Here is an 8,116-nt window from a genome sequence, read left to right as displayed (position 1 = left end):
TAACTCCTGGAAACCACTGATTTATTTTTTCTATCTCTATAGTTTCACCTTTTCCAGAAAGGCCATATAGTTGGAAGTGACAGTATGTAGCCGTTTCAGATTGGCTTCCTTCACTTTGTAATATGCATGTAAGCATCCTCTGTGTCTTTTCGTAGCTTGACAGCTTTTATTTTTTATTTTATTTTATTTATTTATTCATTTATTTTTTAGACAGAGAGTCTCACTCTGTCGCCCAGGCTGGAGGGCAGTGGCATGATCTCCGCTCACTGCAAGCCAAGCTCCACCTCCCGGGTTCACGCCATTCTCCTGCCTCAGCCTCCTGTGTAGCTGGGACTACAGGTGCCTGCCACCACACCTGGCTAAGTTTTTGTATTTTTAGTAGCGACGGGGTTTCACCGTGGTAGCCAGGATGGTCTCTATGTGCTGACCTCGTGATCCACCTGCCTTGGCCTCCCAAAGTGCTGGGATTACAAGCGTGACGCACCGCACCCGGCCAACAGCTCATTTATTTTATCATTGAATGATATTCAATTGTTAGGATGTACCACAGTTTGTTCATTCACCTACTGAAGGAAATCTTGCTTGTCTCCAAGTTTTTGCAATTATAAAGCTTCCATAAACATCTGTGTGCAGGTTTCTGTGTGGACATAAGTTTTCAACTCCTTTGGGTATATACCAAGAAACAAGATTGCTGGGTCGTATAATAAGAGTAGATTTAGTTTTCTAAGAAGGCACAAAACTATTCTCCGTTTCGTATTTCCATCAGCACTGCATGAGAGTTCCTGTTGCTTCACATCCTCATCAGCATTTGGTGGTGTCAGGGTGCTGGATTTTTGCCATTCTAATACACATGCAGTAGTATCTCATTGCAGTGCTGTATTTGAGAATGTGAATAGCTGCAGTTCATTCACTCTTAGTGCTGCAAGCTACTCTATTATTGGAATATATGACCATTTAGTTACCCAGTCCACTATCTACCCATATTGAGAGATAACTAGATTGTTTCCAGGTTTTTAAAATTGTGAACGTTCTCATATATCTCTAGGTAAACAAACGCAAGAATTTTTCTGGGGCATGTATCAGGCTGATTAGGTTGCACTAGGTTGTAGTGAAGCCACTGGGTCTTAGGGTACATTTGATCAGCTGCTGTATGAGCCAGCATCTGTCTGTTTTCCAAATGGCTGTCCTACTTTAGTGTGTGGGATGAATACTTCCATGTTTCTTTTTCCTTGCCAATACTACACGTTTCAGAACTTCAAAAAAAAAAAAATTGTCAATATGTGTGAAAGGGTATCTAACTGTTAATTTTCATTTTCATGATTATTATGAGGTTGAGCACTTTTTACATGCTTATGGGCTATTTGTGCTAACTTCTCAATGGACGTGTTATTTTTCACTTATTTATAGGAAGCATATTCTGGATACCAGACCTTTCTAGGTAAGATGTGTTGCAAATAGCTATGCCAAGTTTTGTGTATTTTTTTTTCACATTGCAGTATCCTTTAATAAACAGAAGTATTAAATTTTTGTGTTATTAAATTAATTTTTCTTCTTGCAGTTTGTTCTTCCCCATGTAAAGATAAAAGATATGGCCGGGCGCAATGGCTCACGCCTGTAATCTCAGCACTTTGGGAGGCCGAGGCGGGCAGATCACAAGGTCAGGAGATCGAGACCATCCTGGCTACCACGGTGAAACCCTGTCTCTACTAAAAATACAAAAAATTAGCCCAGGCGTGCTGGCGGGCGCCTGTAGTCCCAGCTACTCCGGAGGCTCAAGCAGGAGAATGTCATGAACATGAGAGAGGAGGTGGAGCTTGCAGTGAGCCGAAATGGTGCCACTGCACTCCAGCCTGGGCAACAGAGCGACTCCATCTCAAAAAAGAAAAAAAAAATTCTTCCCAGGTTTTTTTCTAAAAGTGTTGAGAAGCTATCTTTATCCGTTAAAATATATTTTTATGTTTGGTCTCTGGGATTAAGTTTCAATTTCATTTTTTTCCCTTACGGAGATCAGTGGTCCCAGTGTTGCTTATTGTAAAATATACTATCTTCACTTAACTACAATGAAAGCTGTGTTACAAAATCTGTTTCCAAGTATTAGTGAAAAATATATTTCTCTTTATGATTGTACTCAGATTAACTAGTTTGCAGGACTGTGTCCAGAGTTGGTTCCTTCCGGTGGGTTCGTGGTCTCCCTGACTTCAAGAATGCAGCTGTGGACCTTCCTGGTGAGTGTTACAGTTCTTAAAGATGGCACGGAACCAAAAAGTGAGCCTAGGAAGGTTTATTGCTAAGAGCGAAAGAACAAAACTCCCACACCCTGGAAGGTGACCCCACCTGGTTGCTGCTGCTGGTTGCGGGTGGCCAGCTTTTATCCCCTTATTTCTTCCCGCCCATGTTCCGTTTCTGTCCTATCAGAGTGCCCTTTTTTCAATCCTCTCCACTATTGGCTACTTTTAGAATACTGCTGATTGGTGTGTTTTACAGAGCGCTGATTGGTGCATTTTACAAATTCCTTGTAGGACAGGAAAGTTCCCCAAGTCCGCGCTTGACCCAGGAAGTGCAGCTGGCCTAACCTCTCACTGCCAGAGGCTGATTTCCATCCTGGTATTTCTCAGACCCATAGATAGTGTGAATTCAAATCCAAACCAATGTGTCTATTGACTTATATTTAGAAATTACCATTTTTTTTTCTTTTTTTTGTCTACCCTATTGGAACCAAGACAAGCATATATTTTCACTTTCTTCTTATGGGGGTGAGATTTTCCTAGCCCCACTTAACATGCTTCTCTTTAGAAATCCTAGATTTATGCAGAAGGCATTTTAGCCTATATTCCTCCCTGCAGGGGCATCAGTCTCTGTCTCCTGAATTAGGTGCTCATGGTTCTGGGCCAATAGTTCCTGGGAGACACCCCACGGCAAAGGCCAGATGAGACACTCACACTTCTGGATTCAAACTTTTTTTGCTCTTCTAGATATCTGAAAATTTGTCTTACTTTGACTCAGCCCATGCATTAAAGCAGTTGCTTTTAAATATTTTATGATACATGTTTTAGGAAAGGGTCTGTCTGGGTATTTCTTCGTTCGATTTGCATTTTTCATTCAATTCTTCTTTCACACTATCCTAAGCATTAATCAACTCGTCATTTATGTCAGTTAGTAGAAAACTTCACTATCCTCTTCATTATTACCATTTCATTTTGTTCTGCATAGGCCAGACTATTTATCTAAAAAATTTTAAAGAAATCTAAGGCCTTAAAGGATTCTTTCTCAAGGACTCTACTGTTTGTATTTAGAGAAATGCTCAATTGTTGCACTGTTTTACTTTCTTCTTGGGTCACGCTCTTTGATGACTGCGATCTTACAGAGGATGACAAAAGAGGGCCCATGGTGAGACAATGATACCTGCTTGCCCCCTTTGGATTTTATTTTCTTAGTGTTCTCAAAATATTAATAAAATGTTGAAAACAAATTAATATCATCAGAATGTGCACCTCACTTAAAATTTCTCTCTCTAATAAGAAGTTTTTGTTTCCTAGTTCCTTTGGTACCCTAATGTTTAGGTAAATAGTCTCTGAGGAAAGGATGTGAAAGTCATAGCAAAATATATGCTGGACTTGAATGAAAAATATCTGTTTCATAAAAGTTAAGCAGGCAGCCAAAATTTACCTTTTTAAACCTAAATTATCTAGACATGTATTTACATTTCTGCTTCATTAAAATATATTTGAGAATGAATGTTCCTGAGACAGATTTTGGAATGCCCTCTCTTTCTAAAATATATTTTTTATTTTTTGTGGACTAAACAGTTATTTAAAAATGAACTTAATGATTGCTAATTAGTTATCTAAACACTTATTTAAAAATAAACTTAATGATTGCTAATTACTCAGTTATTTATAATGCATTTCAAAATTAACTTTATTGTCTAAACCTCTTAACACAAATGTATTAAATTATGAAACAGAGAATTGGCTATTTTTGTTCAAATATCTATTCTCATCAGACTTAAAATATCACTCAGCTATATGATTAAAAATGAACTACAGTCATTAAATTATTTCCCATTTATTTGTGGTATTTCTCCATATTAAAGGAGACAAACAGTGCTCTTTGAATCTGATGACAGTTCTATTGATAATGGCCGTCACAATCTAGTTACACATTATTAATAAGGTCAAGGCATGAATAAAATTTCTCCCTTGCTTTCCACTCAAAAACTACAAGTATAGTTCTTTGGTAAGATGCTCCAACCATAGCTGGGCGTGGTGGCTCAAGCCTGTAATCCCAGCACTTTGAGAGGCTGAGGCGGGCAGATCACAAAGTCAGGAGATTGAGACCATCCTGGCTAACACGGTGAAATTCTGTCTCTACTAAAAAATACAAAAAATTAGCTGGGCATGGTGGCATGCACCTGTAGTGCCAGCTACTCGGGAGGCTGAGGCAGGAGAATGGCGAGAACCTGGGAGGTGGAGCTTGCAGTCAGCCAAGATTGGGCCACTGCACTCCAGCCTGGGCAACAGAGTGAGACTCCGTCTCAAAATAAATAATAAAAAATAAAATAAAAAGGTGCTCCAACCATGACTGGTGATGCCAATCATAGAAGAAAAGAGAATATTGAGAAATAATAAGACAGCTACTTTAAACCATTCTGTGCCTGAATATTTTGATGGCAATATTGGTCATATTATAAATTTGAAAATATAAATGTTAATCTAAATTGACTTTAGTCTACCAGTGATTATAAGAGCTTTATGTAAGTGAAACACTTGCATTTTTATTTCTAACGTTTTTTAGAAAATGTGAAACTCCGACCGAGCGTGGTGGCTCATGCCTGTAATCCCAGCTCGTTGGGAGGCCGAGGCAGGTGGATCACAAGGTCAAGAGATCGAGACCATCCTGTCCAACCTGGTGAAACCCCGTCTCTACTAAAAATACAAAAATTAGCTGGGTGTGGTGATGCCCACATGTAGTCCCAGCTACTCGGGAGGCTGAGGCAGGAGAATCGCTTGAACCTGGGAGGCGAAGGTTGCAGTGAGCCAAGATTGTGCCACTGCACTCCAGCCTGGGTGACAGAGCAAGACTCCATCTCAAAAAAAAAGAAGAAGAAAAAGAAAATGTGAAGCTCCTTATTATTTTGTTTTAATTTTAAGAATTCCGCTTCCTAGATAAGCAGAACATAGAGCCAAGTGCTATGTTCTGGTTGTTTTTAATGGGTATATTTATGTTCTCCCCAATTTATTATTTATTAATGTCTAACTCCAGTTAGATGGGTTGATTACTTTTCATACACCATTGACTAAAGGAAACCTAATTTTACACGTAATTCAAGGGGATCTGTAAGTAAGAACATTTTAAAATTAAACCTGTGCATTGAAAATCATTCAAACAGTTTGATGGGCAAAAAAACAGTGAAAACCAGAAACTTTTTTTTCCTTCCACAGACCTTGGTCCTGTTTTTCAGAGTTAGGCAAGGTTTATCATTTTCTTTTTTTTACTATATGCTATTCTCTTGAACTGTAAATAATATTATATAATCACCTAATTTTTTAATCAATTTTAAGTAATATCCCTTGACTTTTTATGAACGGTAGAGAATATAGTTCATTTACCCTACTCTCTTCTTCTAAAACTATATTTCCAATTTAGTCTTCAATATATAATTTTATGGGATTTTTAAAAAATTTGCTTTCTCTAAATAATATATTTACAGTGCTTAATTCTTTGCTTAAATAATATACTGTTTAAATAATATATGGTCCGTCCAATTTGAACACCACTGATTGGCTCAGTAGGATGTGGAGATTAGTGTACAACTTCCCTCCCCTCCAACAGTCCCTGTCATAGCTTTCAACTTGTATCAAATATGGTTCTATGCTTATATTTTCACATTTTATGTAAATTACATCCTATTTTGTAATTATAATAAAGTCTGTGCTTTGTTCATAGGTTAATTTTGATCATGGAATCTCAAGTGAATTGACAGCATCATTATCATGTTTTCTTTTATTTTCAAACCACAGTCGCAGGTGGCGTGATTTGATTTGTGTGAAGGCAATGAAATGATACACAGGTACACCGAAGCCTCCCAAAAGAATCCTGGTTCCAAGATTCAAGAAGGTAGATTAATATTTTTCCATTAATTGTTTGAAATTATGTCATTTTTTCACTATGTGTCATCGATTTTAAAGCACTTCTGAAAAGACATAACAATCTACATGAGATGGCATTTTAAATTCATAAACATAGTATTTTCCTCAACTTTTATACATTTATGATACATTATTTCTTACTTCCCAGGAATTTTACCTACCTTTGTTTTGAATGATTAAAAAGGAAAAATAGCACTTTTTTCAGCACATCACCAAGATAGCCTAGTTAATATTCTTCTCTTTATGAAGTAATTGAATTGGGACAGACAGCTTGCCAGGCCTGCTGCCACTTGTCAGCATCGCATCCCTACATTCAACCACACTTGCATCTAACGACCATCTCTTTCATTAAATTTCTTTTGCACCTTTTCTTCCTGAATGAGTGCATGATAGTTAATTTTCCTGTGCACTTGGATGTCTCAAGAAGGTTTTAATTCTTTTTGTATTGCATTAATATTTAAGTTAAGTTTATAATTGCAAAATGATTTATACTCAGAACACTGAAGACTCCTTTGTTTTGTAACATCCTGCCAAAATGACAAGAAGACAGATCATCCTTTAGGGAAAAATTGGTTTTGATTGGCATCAGCCTTTCCAACAGCAATGCTGGAGACAAGAATAAAATGAAGTAATATTTTTGAAGGATTAAAAGGAAACAAATTTTAATCCTTGAATTATTTGCAGCCACAATCTTTTAAATATGAAAGCCCAGAAAAAGACGTTATAAAATAAGGCCTCAAAAGTTTTATTTCAAATAAATCCCTTTGAAAATGCCTAGAGAACATACTCCAGTAAGGAGAGAAATACACCGTGGTGTTAGAATTCAGGGTTCAAGAATCAATGGTAGTGGTGTTTTATCATACCCCAAAAAATACATGAAAACATAACATATTGAAAACAACCCCGAGTAAACTTCAGAAAGTACCCCCTTAGACAAAGTGCTGTCGCAACAGAGAAGGCAAACCAGAGGTGGCAAGAGGAGGCTAGAGTACTTATTTGGTTTGCTGAGATGATATTAATTTTGACACATCAGAAATTGAGAAAATTAACATAAATAATGATATAACCACCATTACAATGTTAAAGATTTCCAGATTTCAAACAAATAGAAAAAGATTTGATCTATAGAGTAAAAGGTACAAATAGGAAAAAGAAACAGTAAAGAAAGTATGAAAAATCATAAAATGAGATGACAGAAATAAGTCATAATGGAACAATAATTACATAAATCAAAGGTTAAGATTGTCAGGTAAAATTTTTAAGTGTCAAAAAACACTCAATAAAACCTATCGAAAATAAATTAGTGGAAAAAATATAGCAGGAAAATATGAATAAAAAGAGCTAGGTTCGATTTTTGATAAAAATTCGAATTCAAGTTAATAATATCCTAAAGAAGGAAAAAATCTGTAGACCAATAAGAGAGAAAGGAAAGGCGCATTCAGACAAAGAAAATGTGTACAGAACACACTAGGGATATCAGAAGAGGCTGCTCATGGCCAGGCGTGGTGGCTCATACCTGTAATCCCAGCACTATGGGAGGCCAAAGTGGGTGGATCACCTGAGCTCAGGAGTTCAGGACCAGCCTGGGCAGCAAGGGAAACCCCATCTCTACCAAAAATACAAAAAAATTCTCTAGGCATAGTGGCATATGCCTGTGGTTCCCGTTACTTGGGAGGCTGAGGTGAGAGGATTGCTTGAGCCTGGGAGGCGGACGTTGCAGAGAGCCCAGATTGTGCCACTGCACTCCAGCCTGGGCAAGAATATGAGACCCCGTCTCAAAACAAAACAAAACAAAAAAGAAGCTGCTCAAGACCAGACTCAGCTCCTAGACTTTGGACTCCAGTCCCACCTTGCACCCTAAGGTTCCTAAAGAGTTAGTAACTTAGTTCACCCTACCCCACTCCTGACTTCTGGATGTAGCACAAGTTTCTAAACTTATGCAAACAGTGAGGACTATCTATTTTGAC

General features: G+C 37.6%; 1 long non-coding RNA gene across 1 annotated transcript; it reads left to right on the top strand.

Annotated features, from left to right (window-relative positions):
• Window positions 1-4,197: 4,197 nt before the first annotated feature.
• On the top strand, window positions 4,198-6,264 carry LOC129044593 (uncharacterized). Its single transcript, XR_008504712.1, has 3 exons — window positions 4,198-4,236; window positions 4,795-4,876; window positions 6,021-6,264. It is a non-coding gene; the product is annotated as an uncharacterized LOC129044593 (long non-coding RNA).
• The last annotated feature ends 1,852 nt before the right edge of the window (window positions 6,265-8,116 follow it).

Source organism: Pongo pygmaeus, chromosome 13 (genome assembly GCF_028885625.2).
Source record: "Pongo pygmaeus isolate AG05252 chromosome 13, NHGRI_mPonPyg2-v2.0_pri, whole genome shotgun sequence".
In the NCBI taxonomy this organism is placed as follows: Eukaryota; Metazoa; Chordata; class Mammalia; order Primates; family Hominidae; genus Pongo; species Pongo pygmaeus.
This window is presented reverse-complemented; position numbering and strand designations above follow the sequence as displayed.